Source organism: Platalea leucorodia, assembly GCF_965183815.1.
Source record: "Platalea leucorodia genome assembly, chromosome: 2".
NCBI lineage: Eukaryota > Metazoa > Chordata > Aves > Pelecaniformes > Threskiornithidae > Platalea > Platalea leucorodia.
The window spans coordinates 60,002,923-60,027,655 of record NC_138824.1 but is presented as its reverse complement, the minus strand read 5'-3'; the positions used below and the strand labels follow the sequence as shown (position 1 = coordinate 60,027,655).

At 37.7% G+C, this 24,733-nt stretch overlaps 1 protein-coding gene across 3 annotated transcripts in view; it reads left to right on the top strand.

The window, feature by feature from the left end:
- Window positions 1-24,733, top strand: part of FGF14 (fibroblast growth factor 14) — a gene marked incomplete at both ends in the record, with an annotated part of 406,449 nt that overhangs the window by 272,010 nt on the left and 109,706 nt on the right. The window lies entirely within an intron of this gene.

Sequence of the window (24,733 nt, the reverse complement as noted above, 5' to 3'; positions counted from 1 at the left end):
CTTGGGCTGCCCGCTTGGCTCTGGTAGGCGTAGCCCGGCCGTAGCGCAGGGGTCCCGCTGCCCGGTGGCCTCCCGGTCGCCAAAGTGAGAGATAAGGACATAGGTGGCCGCTGTGGGAGTGCTGCTCTGCATCCCGCTGGGTGCCCGGCTGTGGGTCCGGCTGCTCGCTGCCCATCCCGGATCAGGGCCGCTTCGTATAGACCAGCAAGTTTTGCAGGCTGTTCTTCTTCTTCTTCGGGGTAGATGGGCAGGAGTCAACCGAGACGACTAAAACTAGTACCGTGGTGATTGCGTTTGATCAGTGCTTTGTATTAGAACCCTAGAAATAAAAGGAGTTAAATGATATTGCAAAGACTTCTCTATTTTTTTAGTTTTGTGGTATTCAACTCAATATTCAACAGCATTCGGAAATGGTGATGACTTATTTTGACTCGTCCTCAGGAAACAAGTAGTTTTAGAACAAAAGGATTGTATTACGAAGAGTGAAAATGTTAAGCATCACTCAAAACGTGGCTAATACCTAGCAGTCAATGGTAAAGTACAAGCCATCCATGAGAATGCCACCATGTGTTGTAGTTTGGTATGTATACTATAGCTCCTCTTTAGGTTGGGTCGGAAGACGATTTTAAGAAGCATAGTCAGTGATCTGCCCTGATTGATCCTTCCTCCTTTTTTTCCATGCTTCATACTTGAAATAGCATAAATCAACAAAACCCATACAATTTTATTTTTACGTGGCTTTATTACTGTAAGAACTATTTCTTGTAGTTCCTAATGCAAGCTAAATCTTGCCATTTTTAGATAGTACAGTGATATAGGGAAGATGAGCGAGAACATGCCAGTGGCAAAATCTATGGTGCCTTATTTTTAGGCAGTCTGCATGTGTGCTTAAAAAGAAGACTAGAGTACTTGGACTATGATGGTGGCTTTATATATGTGATACTTGTTCATGAAAACAAGTTTAGGGGGATTTGCTAACTAAGCAATTGCTCTCAACCACCTGTGCAGTCTTATTTGGGGGAAAACTGTATTTGACTATGTTATGCTTTGAGGAGGAGATGACTGTCTCACAGCACCCAGATGCCGAACATTTTCTTAGGTAGGAAGGGGCTTTAAGGAGACTTCCGAACTCATCCTTTTTCATTCATTCATTTTTCATAAGGCACTTTGTGACTAAAAGAGAACTGGATTAGAATATAACTCAACTGTTAACCCTGGTACACATGATTTCAGTAAGAACAATCAGAACAAGGGCTATTCACTAGTAAAGTCTGCAGCATCAGACCCCCGGGTTTATTTTCTCTAAGAAACCTTCAGATGGAGACGTGGTGATATTTATCCATTGATTGACGTTAAGGTCTCAGAATTACTGCTCATCCATAAGAATTCCTGCTGAAAAAAATACTATCGTGCCTTTTACTGTGTATGTTCATGATGCGTAAAGTGGTGGATGGAGTACCTGTGGATTCAAAGTTGCATGCTGTTTAGGAGGGAAAACGAAGAAACAATCAAGCAGAAGTCGTTACTTAAACATCTTATGCAGAATAATTTAGAATGAATAATCATTTGGAAGAAAACACATTTTATAAGGCTGATGGCTTTAAAAGCACCTTATATGAGTTACAAAATGGACATTTATGAAGAATCTCTTCTTAGTTTTCCTAAACTGAGTTAAATGACCACTGAATTCTTCACTGAGATCATACTGTCAAACCCATTAAAATAAGTCTTTGCCAAGCAAAATAGGATGTATTTCAAAACATCCGTTGTCAGAAAGGTGCTGTGGGATTTTGACAAATAAACCTTGTGTAAATGATATACGGAGTGTCATGAGAGCATTGTGAAAAATGAGCTAATCGAGATGTGACAAACCATCTGCAGCATTCTCGTACAATTCAATGGAAGAGTAGAAGTATATGTAAAATACTTGTTATGCAGAGCAGTAAAAGCTAGACTGTATTTCTCATGGAATAAAAGAGTGTTCTGCTTTGTAGTTACATATGAAAAATAAGTGTCTTCCCATCTTTGACATAGTCAGGCAGCAAAAACCAGTGATGCTGCTTTTTAAATTAAAAATATACATTTACTCTTGTACATACATGTGTATGTGAATCAGGTAAATAGATATACACAATGTATGCACACTTACCAACATGTTAGCAAACTTTTGAAAACATTCTTTATTTTTAAACTCTTCTTAAAAAATGCCTGTTAGTACTCTTCTTGTTCAGTGGGATTTATTTGTGAATAAATTATTATGAATACATAACATGCTAAAATCAATCATATGCATTCCCAACGGAATATACAATTTTTCTGTCATTGTGACTAATTTTCTGTTCATGGTCCTTCCTTTAGGGGCATACTAAAATATCAACAGAAGAGTGTTTTGGGAGACTAACACTTAGGAAGGGTAGCATTAAAGATACATCCAGGAGCTCGCTCAGAGTAAAGGGTAATATTTGTATTTACTTGTATATTGGCTTTAATGATAGACATAATGGTAGTTTTAAACAGCTTTTCTAAAACTTTGATTAATGACTTAAATTGGCAAAGTGATTTCTGTGGGAGACTTGTCTGGTAATCTACTGAGTGGATGAAGCCATTTCCATTTACCAGACAGGTTTGATTCATATTGTTTAGTATTATGATATTTCAACTTTATTTCATCTTTATTTTATCCTACCTGTCATCTGATGAAGAAATCACTGTCATTAATTTCCGGGTAGCCATGAAGCCAAGATCTTGCCTAACACTGATGCCAGACATCAATCAATTATGAATCATCTTGTCCTGGATTAGAGGTTGTTCAGTTATAATGGTTTAATTTATGTTAATATAATCACAAATGGGAGAATTGACAGACAAGATTTTGAGTCTTCATGTAAAATAACCTTATATAACCCAGGGCTACCCAATAAAAAGAAGAAAATAAATGGCAGTTCTTCACCTCATGCAACTACAGTGCGTGGAGATTAAAAACGTATGTTTGTCACTAGCGCAAATTCAAACTTCTTAGCTTGTATTTTCATCTACATATCTTTGCTAATCTGAAAAATCATCATTTGGTTAATTAGGTCCCTTGAGAGTATTCTACTGGAAAATACTCAACATTTAAATGTATTAAAAACCAAGTGTGATGTTTACTGTTTCTGTGTGCTAATACCACATTAAAACTTCTAAATTTATACATAGAGTGTATGAATTTTGGAATGACTTGGCCTCTGATTTTGTACATTAATATTTATGAGAAAGAGAGACCTAGGGAACATGTTCAGAAAAAGCACTGATTAGATTTTATTGCATCTACAAAGGTAATTTAATTCTCCAAAGGAAGTATTTTTGGAAAATTCCTCCGTATATCAGCTAATGTTTTGCAGCAGACGTGGGAGTGGCCCATAATCTCAGATGTAAGATAATTCCCCATGTACATAGTGCCTTAAGTAGTTGTTAGTTCTCCTACTTGTGGACTGATGTAAGTGGAACTGAAATGGAGATCTGTGCACGCGGGTGTGCGTACCTTGTTTCCTGATGCTTAAGAAACCACATCGAATCCTAATTAGTTAGCTCCAGCCTTGGATGATCTGGCTTGCTCAAAGTTTCAGCAGACCAAAACCTGTAGCTGCGCCTTCCTATGTGACTGTCCTCAGAATTAATTATTCTTGGCAGTTCACTAAAGCGCACAGCTGCGGCATCGTCTAGGTGCAAGACCGTCTGTTTTTCTGGGTGTTGAACTGATGTTGCTTATTCTTCACTACTTTTCTTCAAATGATATTGATTAACCCACAATCCTTTTGGAACTATAAACCCAGTCTTAGCAGTATATATAAGAAATTTTTAATTTTTCAAAATTTTTTCCTTCATTGCTGCTAATCTCTTCAAAGGATTGCATGATCATCAAAAATTCAAAATGTGTAAATATGCTGTATCATCTCATGTAAAATAGTCTAAGCATATTTAAAAATTATGTTTGAACATGTGGTTTGCTAGACTCAGTGTCAAGTTTTCTTTCCCATGCATTCGGTATTTCACATCATAGACTCTGTGCTTGCTAAGGGAGGCTTTAAAAAGAAATGTAGTAATGGCTGGATGTAATTCTCTTGTTCTGAACTAATCTTGGTGGCTCTAAAAGTGATGAATGAGATGTTTTTGAGAGGAAATGGGGAAAAATAACTTTAAAATGGTAACATAATTTTAGGGATTATTAATTTTTAGAAGTATCTTAAATAAGGGTGATAGAATAGTGAGCATTTGTGGTGCTGTACCAATGTTATTTCAGAATATCTCTTGTTTTAATGTAAAGCGAGTAGAAAAACTTAGCTATACCCATTGTATATCTTAAAATATTGTGCGAAAAGTGGAAAGCAGATAAATTCAGAGAGTAGTAAGTATTTTATGTTTTCTAGATATTCTAAGTTTGGTAATAGTTGCAAGTTAAGATTTCTTTGAAATTTTTCAAAGGCTTCATAGTTGTTTTGGCTTGATTTCCTTGCTTGTTTTGTCTAAAAAGTACTGTGGTGTTTGGGGTTTTTTTGGTCAATTCTTTCTTTGTGATAAGCATTGGTTTACATTTATTTCCCTCAGGAAATTTGCATATCTGGAGAATATGTGAAATTGGAGGAACCCAAATTTCATTTTTCCTATATACAAACATTGCTTTTCACTATCTTCATTTGGTCGTTGGAGATTTAACTCTTCATTACCAAGTGATTTTGTCATTCTCGAGTGATCTTGCTGGATCTCCAAAGTTCAGGCAGTTTCTGTCCACATATAGTGATTTTTTTTTTTTAAGGTATATCAGTTATTGTATCTATTAAATGCATTGTAGAACTAAATTATCTGGTTAATAGAGATATTAAGAGACATTTCAGTATAGGCGGATTCTGATTCATGGTGGTGTAGTGATAGAAATGTTATAGGACAGGTCAGGTTTCTATACCGTATTTAAAAACAGAATTCTGTCTTTTAACAATACCTAATCCATTAGTGGATGTCATTTTTTCAGGGTATTTGAGTCTGTTAATTTAAATTAAACTGAGTGCTTAAAATTAATTTTGAATAATGAGTTTTCAAGTCAGCAGCTTATAAACAGCAGTAATTAATTTTAATATAGATCTAACACTCAAAAAGTTTATTACAGAAAAAATTGCTGTTAAAGTCTTTTGATTTAGACTCTAAGCATAATTTAGAAATTTGAAGATGCACAGAACTGTGAGATTGGATACCCATTTTTCATAAGGATTAAACAGAGGCCTGTCTTGCTTGGTCATATGTAAGCTCTTTTCTACCTTGGGCAAGTATTAGAGTTAGTGGCAGACAGGAGGATATACCCCAATGGCACCCTTACTGTGCCATCGGCTTTTTCTGAAACCCTTTGAAACCGGTACATTTTTGTTCTCAAGAGTTATTAGTGCTAATTCAGATCTTACGCTCTGCCATACACTGAGTGGTGTGAAAATAGAAAGAATATGTGACACTACATTGCATGGTAGAAAAGGATGAGAAAATCAGTAAAGATCTGATTTTCTCTATTATGATCCAACATCAGCAACATGCTTTCATTGCATGTAGACCATAACATTTCTGTACATTAGGGGTTTAGTTTTTCATTTCAATTATACAAATCAGATAACTTGATGAGATCAAGTTTAGATTTTTCAATATATTTTCTTGTGGCACTGAAAATGGGGGAGCATACCCTTTCCTGGTGCCAAGAAAGAAACTAGCTGCTTTTGGTGCCGGGATTTAGGAATATATAATTGGAGCAAGTTAGAGACAGGCAGGAGTTGAGTCCAGGACTCTCAAGTTCTGATTCTGTGTTACAAACTATAGATGATTTCAGCATATCCTGAAATAGGCGACACTACTTAAATTTACATTTCTGTAAATAAATAAATATATAACCAAAGAAAGTGGAGAATTTTGGTATTTCAAAGAAAAGCTAATATAAAATTGAAAGAAGTAAATAGTAAAAGGTTGATATAAAATTTAAATAGATGGACTATGTTGAAAAAAAATACAGAAACCTTATTGCCTCAAGGTTTTCAGGATCCCAGGTTGTTTTGGTTGCCATTTCGTAAAATGGTGAGTACAAGCTAATAAACATGATATTGGTTGTTTCAGTAAGATTTTCATAAATGAAGCTAGAGAAACTTGACTGAAATTGGAATATAAAGTATATCCTTTCTCTAGGATATAAAGTGTAATCTCTAGGATGTAATTAAATTAAACAATTTAATTAAATCTGTGGTCTTGATTCTAATCCCTTGCCCAGGTGTAGAGCTTTTGAAAGGCATTGGAGCTGCTGTGCTATGAAACTGCTGTAAATTGAACCAAGATTGGACTGCTGATTGGCAGTAATCAGCATAAATAAATGACGGAACTCAGCATTTGTTTAAAATATTAAATCAAGCATTTTATTTCATGTAAGAATAATTCAGTATCATGAAGCACAAGCACACAGTCTTTTTCTCTGTAGAAGTTAATTTTAAAAAAAGGTAAAAATAAAAAGTCCTTCTTAATTAACTGTCATTTCCATTGCAAAGCTTGCCATTTCTACTTTATTTTGCAAACTCCAAAATGTATCCAATACACTAAGTGTAGCTGCTGCTGCTCCTGCTTTGGTACTGTAAAGCCTGGTTCCAGAAAACATTTAGTTTTGGTTGCTAGGCTATTATTTCCAGCATTTTTTTAAAAAATGCAAAGGAGAGAAAGGAAGTAATGATTTTTTAAATTAGTCTCCATTTTTTAATGGTTCATTGTACAGGTAAACCTGGAATTTCATGTCCCAATGAAAAGGGACTTTTCAAGCCTCAGGGCATTTTTGTTACTGAATTTCAAAGTCACTCAGCAAACAACAGATATGTCAGGCTTAAGAAAAGGTCAGCAGGTTTCTTTACAGTAGAGATTCTTTTGGAACTATGAACCTAGAGGTGGGAGCTGGTACCAGGGTCTCCCTTAATGCAGTAATGTATTATAGGTATTTCTAGTTTGGTTTTGATGAGAATTTTCACTCCCCAAGTGTTACAGAGAGACTCGCTTCCTTACTTACTGTATAAAACTAGAACAATGGTGGGTTTTTTACTAAAATTATTATGCTTTTATTGTAGTATTTTCTGTAGTGTGAATGAAAGATGTCTTTGAAAGGCAACTATTCACTTCAGATTTCTGTGATCATAAGTACTAAATTTATGGTTTATATATACCTTCTTGTATGAAAACGTTACATATCTATCATGCCTAGATTATGGTAGTGCTCTTCATTAAAAAGTATATTCTATAACGAAACAGTGAGTACCTCACCAACAAGAAGTCTATTTCAGTACGACACTTATATTTTCTTTCCAAATCTGTAACAGAGCTTTTCACATAACAGCAGACTTAATTTTTTTGATTAGAACAATGTTTGTGAAGTTTATCGGTAATTCATAAAGAACAGTCTGTTTGCTAGAGTATAAATAAAATAGGTATTTATGTTTTTATTTATTTTGGTTTTAATCCATGATTGTTTCTTCTCTGTTTTGTTTTTAAGAACAGTCTTATAACAAATTGGTATGTTCATAAATGCGATGAAGTAAGGTTTTTCTCCAACCATTCTGCCTTGTAACCTAAACTCTGTACTTCATGGATTATAGTTCATAACTGTTCCAAAATCTTGCAACATTTACTGAGCATTTAGTTGTTCACACATTTACTGCTTTATGCATTGTGAATATCCCAGCTTAAAGACATGCTCCTCTCATTTTCATCTGTGTAGTTTATGTATAACTAAGGCTTGAATTCCTCTACCTTAATTAGTGGTTTGTATCTCTTATGAAATTCTGATGAGTTGAAAAATTTACCACTGTAATCTGTATAACTGTGACTATGAAATAAATGAACTCTTAAACTTCATTGCTCTATTTTCTTCTTTCACTTTTCCTGCTGTGTGATCAGAACAGTTCCTTCTTTGTAATCAGAAAAAATATACATGAAATGTGTAATATTTTGTTCCTGACAGCATTTTTAACTGTGTTATTTAAGCCAACAAAAATAAGATTCCATCTACTGCAGAATCTCTTTCTATGACGCTAGGGAAGGGCTTTGCTACAGCCTTTTGGATTTTAGCAAGGCTCCCCTTGTGTCCACTGCAAGTCTTGTCTTATCAGAGCTCTGGTCAGGCTGGTACCTGGAGGTATACTTATGGCACCAGTCCTGAAGATTGCCCATGCTTGCCCTCAAGCAAGTAGAGGTGCGATTACAGGATGAAGACCTAAGTGTGGTTGTCTACCCCTTTTCTTGTGTAGGGATGCACAAAAAATTAATAATGAATTCCTCCCACTATTAGTTCCTTTTCATTATCTTATCAATTATCTTGGATCATGACTGTGCCAAGAAGTAGGACTGATTATAAAATGACACAGGATACTTGAGAATTTTTTAATAGAAAACTGTTCCTGGGGTTAAAAAGTTGAGAGAGGGTGATCCCTGCTGATGCAGGTACTCTGAAGAAATGCAAGCCTTCATTGTTTCTAGTAAATGTTATTGAACTTAGCTTGTGTATGTTTTAAGGATTTGAAAATATATATGTTCTTCCTAAGGAACTCATTAGAAAATTATTAATAGTGAACAATACACATCATCATCTTCATCAGTTCTCACTGCCAAGCAAGTTATTTTTTCATCTGAATACCTTCATTTGGGTAATCAAGTTTTGTGTTTATCACAAACTCCAACTGGTGCACAGATGATTTATACTGTTTTTATAAATATTAAAAAATGAAGATCATAGTCTTAACTTCGTTACTAGCATAGTTTTGGCTTACTTAAAATAACAGTCTGGATTCTGAGAACCTCTTTTTTACTTACCTATCCCCCCCCGAGGATGTTTTTGTACAGAGATTAGTTTATGGCTGAACTCTTCCAGGCATTAGATTGGTAAATCCCACTTCATTATTGCTTCCACTTATGTTTTAGTTTTCTGACAAAGTAGAAATTACTGTCATTTTGGTTCCTGTGTCCATAGACTTTTGCTAAAGCAAATGAGAGACCTGCTTCCACAGAGCTTGAGTAACGATTTTCTGTGGCAATATTTAAGGAAAAAGAGATATAACTTTTTGAATTCCAGCTCTAAAGGTCAGATGTCCCCAAATTTGCAATTTGTGTACAAGTAAGAAATTTAGCATTTTAGCCCTTTTGTGGATGTAAATTTATTCATTAAATTCTGCTGTCTAAGTAGTTTATATGTGCTAAACAACTGCGAGGTTGTGATGTTACTACCCTAAAAACAGATCTTTTGATGTAATGCACATGATTCTGGAAATCTTTATAAAATCGATATGTAATGCTCTGTATAAAAAGTATTCTAACTTCTATGCAAAATGAGCAAAAAAGTTATGCATATAAAAAACCCAAAATGAGTGGATGGCTCAGCTTTATATAAATTATGGCATTTAGGAAACCCTGAATGTTACTAGTAAGCAGCCATCTTTCTTCAGAAACAGTGAATGCCACTGTAGAGATAAGATAATTGACTCCAAACCACAGAAAGAAAGAAAAACTAAGCCATTCCCATTAGCCATACTCTCTAGTTCTCTGCTTACAGATAGGTATATCAGCACTCTCAGACATTTTTTGTCTCAAAAGTGCGTCTCTGTTAACAACAGAGAAACAAAAACTCATCAGGTTTTCCATACAGTTAAAAGCTACTAATATCAGTGTAGGTTAAGCCTGAAAAATCTGATTGTGGTTAAACTAAGGTGTGAATAGTCATTTGTATCTCGTTGTTGCGATGACGAAGTTGCAAGATCAAGCCAATAGCCATCTCAGGGCCGCTTATATTCAGCACAATTCAATCAATCAATCATCACCCTGTTTACCAGGGTTTTATGTTGCAATGTAATGGTTGAAATGAACCGGTGGCATAAGCAAACATTTCTCTTGAATTACTGGGGTAGCTTTCTAGGTCATTGGATGTCGCTGGGCAGGTCCTATTCAAAGTTTGTTGTGGATAAACAGTCAAAAATTCAGCATCTGACTTACTAAAACTCTCCACTTGCAGAGCTCCAAGAATAGCAGCTAAAAACCCCATGGCTTAAGCAGCCTGATTGGCACAAGTATGAGGAACATAGTGAATCTTATCTTAAAAAATGTTTATGCTTAGAGGTTCTTAACTGCAATTTTGTCAGCTTGTTACCAACTTCACACAGTATTGGTATTTTGGTTTTCACGGTTGGCATTTGTTTTAAATATAGGGAGGGATGTAAGGAAGATAAGCCTGTTTTCTACTCTTTGCTAATGAATGTTTAGGTATAAGTAGTATAAGGGTGGAGTATAGGTAGTTAAGGGGGGAATGCATTGCTAGTAAATTGCTGATGCTGTTATTCCAAAAGCATTCACTGCAAATTTTGGCTAAACTTTAAGAAAATTCAATCACGTTAAGGTGTGTAAAGGGTAAGTTGAATGCACCTGAGCAACCTGACTAGAGATGTAAGTACTTCTAGGTTAAATGGACTTGTAAAGACAATGTAACTTTTAATTTTTTAATTATTTCTGTCCCGATATTAGTATCCATCTAGGATATAACTGGGGTTGTTTGAAGCAGTTTCTTTGAATTCAGGCTTCTTACCCATATAAGTGGTGTGATCAACTTCAGTTCCTAATTACAGTAGGGAAACCAGCCACATTTGGAGCCTGAAGCAGCAAAAAGGTTTTGCTTCTTTTTAGGTATTTTTGTTGCTGTAAATTGTATCAAGGATGACACAGACTACTACAGACAAGACCTGACATAGAAACAGTCCTTAACTATTCGCTATTTATTTTTATTCTATTCACTCTATTTATATGAATGCAGCTAGTTTTTGACTGTGTAATGGTTTATATGTATAATGGTGTTAGCTCCAGTTGATTTCCAGATAGATGTGTGCTATTACATAGGAACAATTTGGGTGTATGCTGTTTATTTTCCAAAGCAGTTCAGACGTGACACCAGAGGACTAATGGCACAACTCGCGTCCTGAGTCCAATAGATTGTGGCATACCAAGTTCTTTTTTAGGGATATGTCATAGCTGTGTAGGAGGTGAAAAAATGTTTCTTCACTTCTGCCATAGTATCAGCAATGTCTCGCACAGTGGCTCTAATATGTTGACAGCTCAGTGAGTCCTGAATGCCTCCATTTGGTTATCGGGTTGAATTTTTATACCCGTGAAGGCTTTTTTTTTTTTTTTTTTTTTTTTTTTTTAAAGTAAAATGAAAATTACACATTTTTGGACTCTACTGTCTACTGCCATGGAAACAGAAAAGTGTCTTTAGGGGACAACTATTGAAATACCAGTATTAGTTTTTTTCGATCTTGTTTCCCTTGTTGAGCTTTGAAAGAACATTTTCATGATGAATTGGTCTTTCTGCATACTGGAGGCAATTGGGCTTTCCGCATTTTGAGTGTGTGGCTAGTTATGTTCATTCTTCTCTCTTTGTAGAGAGACACTGGATCAGTGTTTTTTAGACAATTGTGAGGCAGTTAATCATTGACCTAATTCTAATATTGTTAGTTTGTCTATTTCTTTACTGGTATCTAAGCTCCTATTTCAGGGGAAGATGAGAAGATTGAATAGATTTTCTTTATTGGGGTCATTCAGACTCTATATTTGGAGCCAGGTAGAAATTTTCCTATTTGCATTCCCCCAGGGGAAGGAGAAATATGAATTTCTATAGCTCTGAAAGCCCTTTGCCACCACCTTTGCCTGTAAACTTCAGGAGAGGTGCTTTTGAAAGGAAATAGGATTGTTTTCCAGCCATCCCAACATGCAGTTGCTCAGTCCTGCCATTCGGAGTCACAGGGATTTATGCTGCCATCTTTCTGCATTGTGAATGTAAATCTGAAGAAAGGCTAGCCATGAGGCTATTGCTCAGTCATTACAGTAAGATCAACCAGCACTGGATCTTACCTCTTGCTCCAGTGGGAGCAGTGAAACAGGTACTATAGTGCTTATATGCCACTTGGGTAACTATGTGTCTGCAAATTAAATTAGAAAAAACAGTTAGAAGGGAGAGAAGAAGTTGTGTTGACCATCCTAGCAACACGATGCAGCTATAGATACATAACACATGTAGACCAGTTATGATATTAGATGTTAAGGTTGCTCCGGATATTTATGTGACTGCTGTGGCAAGTATGTACGGTGGTGATGTTGCTTCCACGAGCAGCTGGACTCTTGAGGAGAAGGATATGACTCTCTGACGTAGGCAAGCCCATAGGCATCCTTGGCTGTGCTGTGACAGAGCTTACACCGCTGGAAGACATGTTGCCTTAGGCCCACACCTTGAGACCACTCAAAACCCAAAAATAGAGCAGACGTGGTTTGTGATCTGCTTCATAAGCAGCTCCTAACAGAAGGACATAGCAGTGCATTGGAAACTGCTCTGGCTGCTTGAAAGCTTCAGCTTGGAATTCAGAGTAGTAGTAATACCAACAACTTATTAAACAAAGCTGTTCAGAAAATGACTGTACTGTCATCTGGGAAAACAAACAGACATTTAGGTTTGTGGAGTTTTTCACTGCAAAGCGTGCTGTATTTTCTAATTTGTCAGAGCAGCATCTCCAGTCAAAGCCTGTTTTGACAGACACGTCCTTACTGGGCAGTACTGTGTAGCCATATTGGTAAGACACCTGATTACCCAAGGGGGAAAAAAAAAACCCAAACAAATACGCTATACATATTTTGTTCCATCTAAAAAAAGTATGATAGGTATACAAGACTTATTCAGAAAGTACTGTAACATTAATTATTCAGGCTTGAACTTTTATTTTATTAGTTCTGTAATGCCTCTTACCTGCCATGATCCTGCAGTTTCATGTATTAAAACACAACCAAGGGGAATAACGGTTGATTTGTGACAACCAGCTACCTGACAGCAATTATGTAATTTCGGTCAGTGGAGTGGAGCTGGCAGCAAAGTCAGGCTTTGCTATGCGTGGAGAAACATTTAAAGATGAACAATATAGAAATGCAGCAGAACAACTCTGAACTTCAAGTCTGTATCCCCAGTGTATTTCACTGAGTTTATTTTTCTTACAGCTTTCTGCTACTAAAATAGAGAGATACTTGGAATTAGTTTCAGTTCTGTAAAGGGAAAATAAAATACAGCCAGTTGGTTCTGGTACTGCAAGTTTGGAACCTACTGATGACTATAACCAACTTTTGTACAGGTTTTGGTAAACAAAATCAGAGACTTCGATTAAATTTCACTAATTTTTGTATGTACAGAAGTTACATACATCTTTCAAGACTGAGATTTTAATTTTAGCACATGAAGCTGCAGAACTTGCTCCTCATTCTGAGTTTACTACTGGAACTAGCAAGCAAGGCTGTGAGAACCGCCATTACAGCACATTAGAAGTAGCCCTGGCAGTAGTAGATACATGAGTAGACTTTTGATCAGGAAAAAACACATTTCTGTGCATTAACTGTTGGTGATTCTGATGTCCCTCTGGCCTTGTTTACATTTGTAGGTTTTAATATGGTCCATGCTGCTAATTTTGGTTTAGTTTGCCTATGCCATATAGAGTGAACTTAGTGGAATCTTACATCAGGGAAGATATATGGCATTGCCTAAAATCCCCTAATCACCTGTAATGGGTTGCCTTTGTTTTTTTCATCACACCTTTCCATTTCCAGACTTTTTTCATCCCTGATTTCTTCTTTCCAAACACACCTGACTGATAATGAAAGTATCCTGCATTTCATTCGTGATGTTCCTTAGTAGACGCATGAAGATCAGGTACTGCAAGGGAGGGGAACCTGAGGGAAGATGGACAGAGCCACACAAGCTACAGGAGATGTAGTGAGGGACAGTGAAACCTGTACGCTGCATTATATATTTCCTGTAATTCGTACATTTCAAAGGGAAGGTTATGTTGTTTCTACTTCAGGGATTTGAAAGGGAAAAATAATATTTGTGAGAATGTTTGTATTCTTCTATTTGAGAAACCAGGATGACCTTAGTACTAATTTTATGAATTTTTAGAGGAAAGGTGGTTATAACAAATGTATCTTTCCTAGTAATCTTGCAGATACAAGGTTACTTATTTCACAGTTTTGAAAGAATAGAAGTATATTCTGCTGCAGTTAAAGACAGAGGTAGTTTTGTCTTTCCAAAGGATAAAACCATTTCTGCAAATACTTGACTTTCTATACCTTAAAGTAGAATCAAAAATACATCTGCCTTTAAGTTCACATTCACTTTGAATATAAAGACAGATAACCTATGGATTCATTAAACTGCTATGGCCTATTAGAAATAAATGCTGGAAGGTTTCATTTGAATGGAAGCTTTTAAAAAAACCCAACAGTGATCAAGCTATTATTTGTCTTGTAAAGAATCAGGCTTGATTTCAAATATAACTAAAATCATTCTATTGGTGGAAGTTTTACTGGATGCTTACTAAAATGAGTCATGTTTGGCATCCAAACAGATTTCAGCACATTGCACTGGTATTCTAGCTTACATTCTTAGAGGAGTTGCACTATCAAATATAAGCAAACATGCTAAGCTTCAGATATGGAGGCACAGCAACATATTAGGTTTAACATCAAGAGCTGTGTAGGTTAGAAAGTCCCAGTCATCATTATGAGGAAGCAGAGATAAGTATGGTACATGGTTTAGCAAAAATGAGTTAAGTGTATGTTTTAACAAATTAAATAGCTTCATTTATCTAAGATTTATTTTTAGCAGCTCTACTGAACATAAATTTTGTAAAGTTTTGTGCCAGTTTGTGTTTTCACATAATGGCAAAAGAGTGATGATAGTGGTAATTAGGCTTCACCTTTGCTGGCGAGGGTGGAACGGTGCACACGTGTGTGTGCACTAAATCTGAGATTGTCTATTGCTTTTGTAGCAGTGGTGAAACTCTAATGAATAAGAGATTCTTTAGAAGACCTGGGTAATTTATTTTGTGACTTGTTCAAGTGACCTTCTGTTGTGCTAGGTTCAGTTGCATTTTGCTTTGTTCTTTATGCTTGTGACTATAATTGCTTTTTTTTTAAAAAAAAGAAGCAATTCTTAGGACTGTATATCATCATCAGGTGAAGGAGAAAAGAATTAACCAAATACTTTATGGTGAGCAAGTAAAGTGAAATTGTCATGCGTCTGCAGTAATCCTTCTTCCTCGACAGATGGGCTACATTTTTTGTGATGTTCTGGTAGATGTTGTTGGACTGATATTTTGATTTTACCTGAAACTGTTTTACTGTTCTGTCAGGTTTGGCCAAATGCCAAGCTTCCATCAGAACAGGGTAGTTTTGTTAAAATTTCTGTTGGAAAAGTGTCTTGAGGCTGGAGAATTTTTTTTGTTAAACCTCAGGGTTTAACAAGCAGCTCTGTGGCTCGAGCACTCTCCCACCATGTGGACATTTCAAGTCTGAGTTCCTGCTCACTTTCGTTCAGATAAAAAGCCTTTAACCTGAATCTCCAGTGGGTGCTGATTGCCAGGCTGCTAGTTATTCCTGTGTGAGTAACTCTGGTATTGTTTTTCCCTTCTTTTTAATTTTTCTTGAAGAAGGCTTTGTTCTGGGCTTTATCCTGAAAAAGTATTTCATGACAGGAACATTATTTTCTGCTTAACTCTAGCTGGAAAGCTTTTTCAAAATACATTGCCGTAGTCAGAGAAGAGGTGACTGACGTTTGTAACCAGTGCCAGGACATTATCAGAGAGTGTTTGGTGGTGTGGAGTGGTGGTAGTTGTAGGACAGTTGCAGAGCTCGAAGCTCGTTCTTGGTTGATGAGGTGAAAAGAGGATTACTGAGGAGCACAGGAGAATCTGTGTTTCATCAGCTGTTTTTGAATATTTGCTAGGCAGATAATCAAAACAAAAAGGATCACTTCAGTGTCTTAGAAGCATTTTCTGCTAAACAGAGGCATAAACTTCATCCCCTTGAGGTTTACTTTATGCATTTTCCCGCATCCACATGCTGATTTTGGACATCAGTTGGACTAGTTGAATACCTGTGGCACCTGTACACTGGTGTTACCTGTACACTATGACAGGGAGCTAGATCTTTATGCAATCTGCTTGTTGCTGTTGAAAGATCTTGTAAACTTGTTTCTTCAAGGGATTGCATAAGAAGACAGATACCAAGTAGGACAGGGAAGTAATTTCTCTTCTGGAATGCTGTGGGTGAGTGTCACAAAAGCAGAGGGTCTGTTCCCCATCAGGTGTGTCTTTCAGGGAAGGTTTAACTGTTACCATGTGTTTCCTTAGACTTCTGACTTTAAGGTAGTCATCTTAAGTTCTTTGGAAACAGAGTTACTGAGCACATTTCCCTCTTCTCCCTAGTAGGAAATAATTTTCTGTTAAGGCCAGCTTCGAAAAAGTTCTGCTTTCAAGGTAGCATTTCAGGGGTTTTGATATTTACTGGATTCAGATGACTCACAACATTTCTCAGAGAAGTTTCATTGCAATCATCTGTTACATCATTGATTACTTGTAGTCGTTTACCATTGAATCAGAATATTTTTCTGGGATATTTTGATTCCACTGAAGTTCCAGGAAAACCAAAGTGTGTTTCCAACAAATGAATTTGTGGCCATGGAGCTTCTCTAGACTCTTGAGATGAGATTCAAATAGCAAATTCTTGTTATGTAGACACCAAAGCTTGAGCAACTTATAGATTCATATTTTGGCTGTCATGCAATTAATGAAAAATAAGTATTTCTAGGGTGTAATTCACAGCATCCTGAAGTAGATGGCTGCACTACCTGTGAAGGGAGCCTAGGAGGACTACATCAGATGTATGCTCTAGAAGTCTTAATGACTCTAGTGGTAGAGTCTACTCTAGAAGTAGGTTGCTTCTGGTTCCTGAGATGCTGCATGGCAGGCCTGAGGAGAGCTGAGACCCACAATAGCACTGTGGGTCCCAAAACCAAGCTATCTGCCTCTTGAAAGCCTTCCAGTCTCCAGTGCCTGGACAGGCAGAAGGCTGCCTGGCAGAGTTGTGAGCCTGAACCTTTAGGAACCTTCCCTTGCACTGCGGTGGCAGCTCAGCTTCCCAGAGTCTCCAGCTCTCAGCAGAGCTGAGGAGAAAAACGGATTCTTCTCCCACAGAGAAGCTGGATTTCTAAAGAAGGAGGAGTGTTTTATGGTGGAATAAGTAGATTTTGAAGTCTAAAGTTCCCCAGCATTTAGCTGTGGTTGTCTCCCTTCCACTTGTATTGATCCAAAAAATTCTGATTATCTTAATTTTAGCTCTCATCACTAACATTTATCTTCTTTTAATGTGACTGGAGTACAGACATTTCTGTGAAAGAAACCTGAAGCATTTACTAATGTTTAGTTATGTAGGAGATTTTGAGAACTTTGACATTTTAGATTTTTGCTGGTGTCCCAACACCAGCATGTAATCTTCATACTAATTTCCAGTTTACTCAGCTTTAGGTGTCTCAGGAGTTCATGAAAAGTCTTAGAGCTATTAACAGTGTACAAACACTGCCGTTAAAATGCTTTGTGTCTTTTCAAAGCAGGTAATTCCACTAAGAAATTATTTCTTCTGTACAACACATATCCAGTAGTTAGCATGCATTGTCCAAAATATAATTTTAAAGCAGATTATTTTATTTGGAATTGTTTGGAAACTGTTGACAAGGATTTCTTTTTTTTTTTTTTTTTTTTCCCTTCCAGTTGCATTCATCACTAGATATTAAAGTGCTGGGGGAAGATTTTATAAGCTGTCATTCTGCTACATGGATAGAAGGCTTCTAATAAGTGATGTCTATTTGCGCTGACATCTATTTATTTTATTAACAGTGGCAAGCCTTTTGCCCTTGCCTTTACTTCCCCCACTTTAAATTTCTCTTACTAAAATCCTTCCATTTGCCTCAACAGTGGGATTAATACTGTCTTACACAAATAAACACACTCAATTTAATGTAAAACTCAGGGTGGTAATTGGCCTCTGACATGCTTGTAAATAGCGGTTTCTGTCTATCCAGTTGTTAATTGTGTCTTTTCCAGTCATATTAAGTCCCTTCGTATAGCCTGATAGGGGCATCTACATCCTGGACTAGGATGCAGAAAACCTCATTTTTATTGCTGCTTTGGACAAAGCGTCCATCCTCTTTGTGCTTCTGTTTTGCTGTCTGTAAAGTGAGGGTGATGCTGATCTCCTGAGTTTAGACTCTGCCTGGAAATCTGCCGGCAGCAGGGTCTTCTTACTGTGACTTCGCAATATGACGCCAGTGCTCATCCTCCTCCAGGAACGTGCCCCAGTGCTCTGGACCACCCCAGTCTCCTCTGAAGTGGAGCCTGACCCACACACCTCTCCTGACTGAGACCTCTGGGCTTTGCCCACGGAGCCATCTTCACCTTCTTCAGGCTGCTAGAGTCCCAGCGTAACACTATATTCATTAGAGTCTACAGAATGCTGTAAGCAACAGGACACAGACAAAATCTTGTAGATATCACAGGTTTTTTAACCTAGACGTAATGGAAGCAGCCTGTCTTCACTTTGAACTTCAATAATAATTTCAATGAATAACTGTATGGCCTTTAAAATATTTATGTCAAAATATTCAAAACTAACCATGTTCTAAAAATAAAAGATGCAAAGTAGAAATACAGAGGCAACTTGTGATACAATTTTGGGCAGAAATTAAAAACTAGCTTTGGTTTTCTTTGCATTAGAGCTGGATGTCTGGAGATTTCAGGAAGCAGCCAAGGAAATTCCATAGAAGACACTTGTCCCCTCTGAGTGCATGACACTTTCCCAACAGGAAGGGTGTAGATTCTGCTTTTATGAGAATTTGAATCTGGTAGTAATACTCCTCTTCCTTGGTGCCTCTGTGTTTCCAAATAGGGCACATATCTATGACGAGGTCTTTAGGTTTTGGGTCCTTTCACATAAATCAGAACTACTCTGGTAAGTGAAACCAGAAGCCACAAAATTGATCGCATTACCTCAGGTGGAAACGATTTGTGTGCCTCTTTGCTTTAGATGGGATATTTGGTAGGTCAGGGCTATTTTTAAAGGTACTTTTCTTTGCAAGCTTGTTGATTCTAAAATGCAGGACTCAAAGCAACCGAAGAGTCTTCACAGACATGTTAGTTTAACCATGTTGCTTTTTGTAGGAGGAAAAGGGATGAACCTGGAAGCAATCCGGAATAAGTCTTTTATTTTCAGATAGGCATTTTACAATTTTTCTTACTATTATTTTTTCCAGTTTTGAAGCAAGTCTTTATTTCAAGTTGTCAGTCAATTTAAATTTAAAATTATAAAATTGCACTCATCTTTGAAATGAAATATTTACTCTTTGACTGAATTAAGTATTTAGTTTGTCAGGAAATGAAGGATTTAAACTCTGAGTTATTGATGATTTTGTTTGTTTTGGTGTGACCCAATGATTTTTCAACTGCCAGTGGTACACCATTGCTCACTTTGAGGCCAAAAAAGAGAGAGAAGAATTAGAGAAGAACGGGAAAGCTTTTAATCCGTTTGGTTTTGCTTTTTATTTCAAGGTTTCTTTTTCTTTTATTTTGGTAAACTACAAACAAATTTTACTGATCTTGGTCCTAAAAACAAAGGCCAGACGTCCTACTTCCAGGCAGTTGCTTGTGCTTTGGAGACTCAGATCCAAGTCCTTTTTCAGTTGCAAACATCCTGGGTGACACCATGGTTCCTTTATTCACATCATCCAACTTCAGACTTTGGTCTTCAGTGTCAGGCACCCTGACTAGTTTATGACCTCTCAGAGTGCGAGTCAGGGCGCTCATCTTAGAAACCTAAAGTCATAGGGCGTAAATAGTTTCTGAGCCGTGTGTGTGTCAGTCCTTCTTGGTAAGGTGAGTTGCCACTACTTCTCCACTTACTGTTGCAACAAGGAAGCACCTGCTGAAAAACCTCTCTGTTGCTTTGACGGTACAGTGGCAAGGGCTGTATGGTTCCCTTAGGTAGGGAATGGCCCAGCATCTTCAGGCCTTGTACTGAAAGCAAAGTCGTCGCTCAGCTGCTTCCCAATGTCTTGTGCTTCCTTTGCTATCTTGTTATCTGCCCTAGAAACAGCTGAAGCAACACTTTGATTATAAAGCATCAGATTTCTGGTTTGTCCACAAAATACACACTAAGAAAGATGGTGGGTGAGTTTTGCTGGCAGTGCCTTAGTTGGGGTAATGGGAGCTTTTACCTTCTCTTTCCCCTTTCCTCCTCTTCCTTCCCTGGTAAACCCACGCTTTGCATACAGCTAAAAATAATTTCTTAGAAAAATCAAGTGTCACCCACTTGATGGGGCCACAAACACAGATTTTAGTGACAAACCTAATAAAGCATAATCAAGGCCCATACATGCCCCTCCTCTCAGTGTAGAAAACGGAGTTTGGCTTGTGTGTCAAACCTTAACAAGATTTATGTTGGAGATTTCTGCTGTGTTTGAGTGTAGAAATAGAGAATTACATCAAAGGCCCCTGAAAAATAAACAAGGACTTCCGCTATAATGTGAGCTTGGTTGAAAAGGAAGTAGATTAATTTTGGACAGCTTTCTGAATTAGTAATATCCTTTCTGTTTTGTTGTTTGTTTTTTTTTTTCTGGCTGCGCTTAGGAGCTGGAGAGGCTTGAATTTATGTCCCGATAGAAAGTAAAAGTGTTAGGTATTTCATGGTACGTTATATTGTTTTTGAAGTGCATGTAAATATGTACTGGAGATGCGTTACTATACTAAACCATGCATCATTTCAGCTGCACTATTACACCTGAAGCACTAGCAACACCTCTGGTTACGGTAGAGAGGAGCAGCCCTCAGACTGGGCATCAGGCAGCCCAAGTGAGAGCACGTGAGGGTTAGAAATTGAAAAAGGGACAGGCAGCGATTTTTTTTACACTATGCTGTGTCAACGCAGGGTTTTGAAGTTAGTGTGCCAGCCTCCCGACCAGCCCGTAGCTGAGGGGCATCCGCTGGGCCTGAGGCCTGCACTGTGGGCACGGGGCTGCGTGGCCGGCCCTGAGCTGCCGGCCTTGCCCCGGCCAGGGAAAGCTCAGGCCCCGGGTTGTGACGCTAAAGAAAGCTGAGGGAAGCATTCAGTCAAAGGCTGTCGTTAGGACATTATTACAGAGTAAAATTTGCGCCACTTGTTGCAGGTGCTCAGTGATAGCGGCTAATAGCAGTGCTGTCACTGCAGGGTCACCAGGCGTGGGCAAAAGTTGCTGTGGAAATCCCGGGGACAAATTTCCTGCTTTTCAATCTCTAATCTTTCAGCTTCAAATAACATTTAAGTTGTCGGTATAATAAATGTGCAGGAAATGTAAGAGATTTAAAGATAGTTTAATATTAATACTCAGAAAAGGTTGTAATTTGTTCTTTAGGGGCATACCTGTTGGCTTTTCTGAGTGCTGGCTCGCACAGTAGAGCCTCAGTCTTCACTGGGGCTAAAAAGATACTGCTGCAGTGCAAGGAAACAGATCTGGAGAATGAAATTGCTCTCGATTTCTGTTTAAAACATGCTAGTTGAATGTGTGTGCTCTGTAAAGCAGTTTTCAGGACAAGCTTCAAAGTAAAGGGTGGAGTGGAAACCCTGGTGTGAGAAAAGTCAGCAGCTGATAGTTGAGGATGCTTAGCAAACCAGGTTAAATTTAGTTGTGCCTACGTGGCTGCATTTTTATAATCTAGGTGGGTCTCCTAACACAACGTGAGAGTGAATGAGTGGCTGTCTGGGTCAGACCTAAGTCTAGTCCAAACAGAATAGTCTGACAGGGGCTGGAGTTGAGTCCTGGGGAGGAAAGGCTCGTCCAAAGGGTTGAAAGCATTAGTATCTCCAGGGGCTGAACAGACCTGAAGAGCACATAATAGATGTTTTGGGTGGGTAGGTAAGCTCTCTTGGATGCAATTCATGCGGGGCATTTTTGACCTATCCTTCAGAATGAGTGAAATCATACCTAGAGCTGCCTGTTTCTCCTCAATCCATCTTGAAGGAGTTCAAAATCACTAGCTGAGGAGCAGATGTCCATATCTGGTCAGAGGAATGTCACTTGTTATGTCATTGGAAGACACCAACGACAGGTCTGGAATTTACCTCATTTAGTATCTTCACACACGTAGTTGGGCATCTGTAATAAATTAAGAGATGATTCCATACTTGACAAGGAATGATGCTGGTGTAACTGTTTTTGGCCAAGCAGACCGTGAAGGGAGGAGCCATCATTGTGGAAGTGTTGTGGCTCAGCAGACTTGAGGAATATGTTTTGGTTTGGGTTTTTTTTGCCAGTTCTGTATTATACATCTTGGGAGAAAATACACATTCAGAACTGCCGTGTATCTTCAGTCTGACTGACTACTCTGCAAAATGCATGTGATCGCTGATGAAGTTGCTGGTGGCTTTGGCTCAGTGTGCTGATAGACTTCTGTGTATACAACCAGAAATTACAGATTGTGTATTATTTCCTAGTAGCTACAAGGTGGAGTTTGTATCTTCTGTTAAGTGCATAGTTAGCCTGAAGAGAATCTGAGTGTTTCTATACATCTATGAAGGAGGATAGATGTGACTGATGGCATATTTGTTTTATTTGTTTAAGTTTACAAATGTGTTTTGTTATTAAAGTTATGATGTGATTGGGCAGCAGGGAGGAGTGCTGTCTTCTTATGTCCTCTTGACTGCTCAGCATAGTTGGAGATGCACAGCTGGGAAACGATGCTGGACCTGTACAGCAGGTAGAGAGTGAAAGGCAGGATGTGAGAAACAGGGCAAGGAGACCCTGTCACCTGAACAGGTTAAAAAAAGTACAGGTGGTGGATGTATAGCCAGTTCTCCATGGTGAGAGAGCTGACTGGAGGCAAAGCAGGATGAAAAAACAGATCATGAAGTCACTGCAAAAACACACTAGATGATAGGATGGGAGATTTCTTATAAAACTTACTTATTTTTATTTTACTTTCAGGTTTTATATTTAAAAGCTATTTGTTCTCGTTTGTGTTCTAATACAATTTAAATTTCGAGATTGAAAGCCCTTTCAGTCTTTTTGAGGTATTTTTGGGCAGGTCTCCCATCAAAACATGAACCAACTTTGAGCTCCTCCAAAACCTAGCAGACATTTCCAATCTTGTGAGACTTTACAGAATACTTTCTGGTTTTTGTAGGTGAACAGTAGGTTTAGTTCATGGTGCCAGTGAGAGGCTGGGGTAGTGTCTGCTGACTGTGTCTCCACCGTATCATCAAAAGACTCGGAAGATTTACTCCTTATTAGTGAATAATCGAGTTGACCTGAACTGTTTCTTCTTATTTTCTCATAGATGCTACAAGTATAGTTCTGCTTAGTTTCTGGTTAGTAGCTAAATATCTGGACTAGCCTTTCCAAGAGAGCCAGAGTAATCTAGGTGGGATAAATGGTTTGGTTTTGTTTGGGTTTTTTGTGTTGGTGTTTGTTTGTTTTTTTTTTTTTCCCTCTAGGAGCATTAAGTGGCATAAAAGGCGCCTGCCACTTATAGCCATTTTTTTCTTGCTAGTCAGTCTCAAAGTAAGAGCAGTTCCAGAAAAGCAAGGCTGTTTGTGCTGAGGTCCCTCAAAAAAAAAATTTGTTGAGTGACTGCCTGTCACAGTTTTCTGTGATCTGTCCTGTATCATCAGTGTCAAAATCTACTGATTTCCTTAAAGCCCAGCTCCTGGGGTCATGTAACTTCCTAAGAGTTTGTTTTCTTTCTGTATATTTCAAGTTTTCTTGGATAGCAGAGATGGGGAGAAGACAAAAAACCTTGAAGAAGTTGTGGCCCAGGTTAACCTCAAACTCAAAAAATAAGCAGCGAGCACCTCCAGTAAAGAGGCACAGCTTTGTCATACCGACGATAGAAGAAATGAGTCTGTAATTCTGAATTAGAAATGGTACAGACTGTGTTCTTCAAGTACAGGGGATTATTTTCTTGTTGCACTGGCTGAAGATCAGTTTTCCAAGCTGCTTCTCTTAAGATTTCTGAATTGTGTTTAATACCACAGATTATGAGGCCTTGCAGTCTGTAGGCTGAACAGGACTCTCATCTTTCTCACAGGGAGGATTTGGGGAAAACGATCTCAGAAATCCAAAGCAGCCATACATTGCTTCTCTTTCTGTCTCTCCACCTCACTGCGTTCTCGCAAATAAAATATACAAGTGCTTGTGCATACGGTAGAATAAAGTACAGGAAAATGTCTGCTATTTCTTCAGCAGGTTAAATAGCATTCCAGAGTAACACTTAGTTACACTGCAAAAATGAAAGAACAACTGAAATATTTAGTATGACTTGCTATTTTCTGGTTCAAGTAGTTCTTAATAATCTGCTTCCTATAACTCATGACATTTCTTGGGTATATCATTTGTTAAAAAAAGAAGAGGCAGTAGATCCTTGATTATAGTTTTTTGGTGATATTGCCTTGCTTTCATTTCTGTTGCTGTTAGAGATTTTGGAGATTAAACTGACAATAGCAACCCTTTGTGAAAGAGCAATGGAATGTTATAAAAACTGTTAAATAATTATTAATGGTACTGTATGTGTAATAATATTAAAAATTCTTGTGTAGAGCTTCCATATGAATTAATGCCAGTGCATTCATGCTTTCCTACACAAATAAACATTTTTCTAAATAAATAAGGTATTTTATTTGTATTAACAGGGCAAACTTCAGCTTGTCTGATGGGACCTCTGTAATCTTTCTTTATACAGAAACAATAAAGATTGTTCCTAACTAATAACCAATATTTAAATACATTTATTTCCCTTTCACAATGGGATTATCCATTTCTCAATCA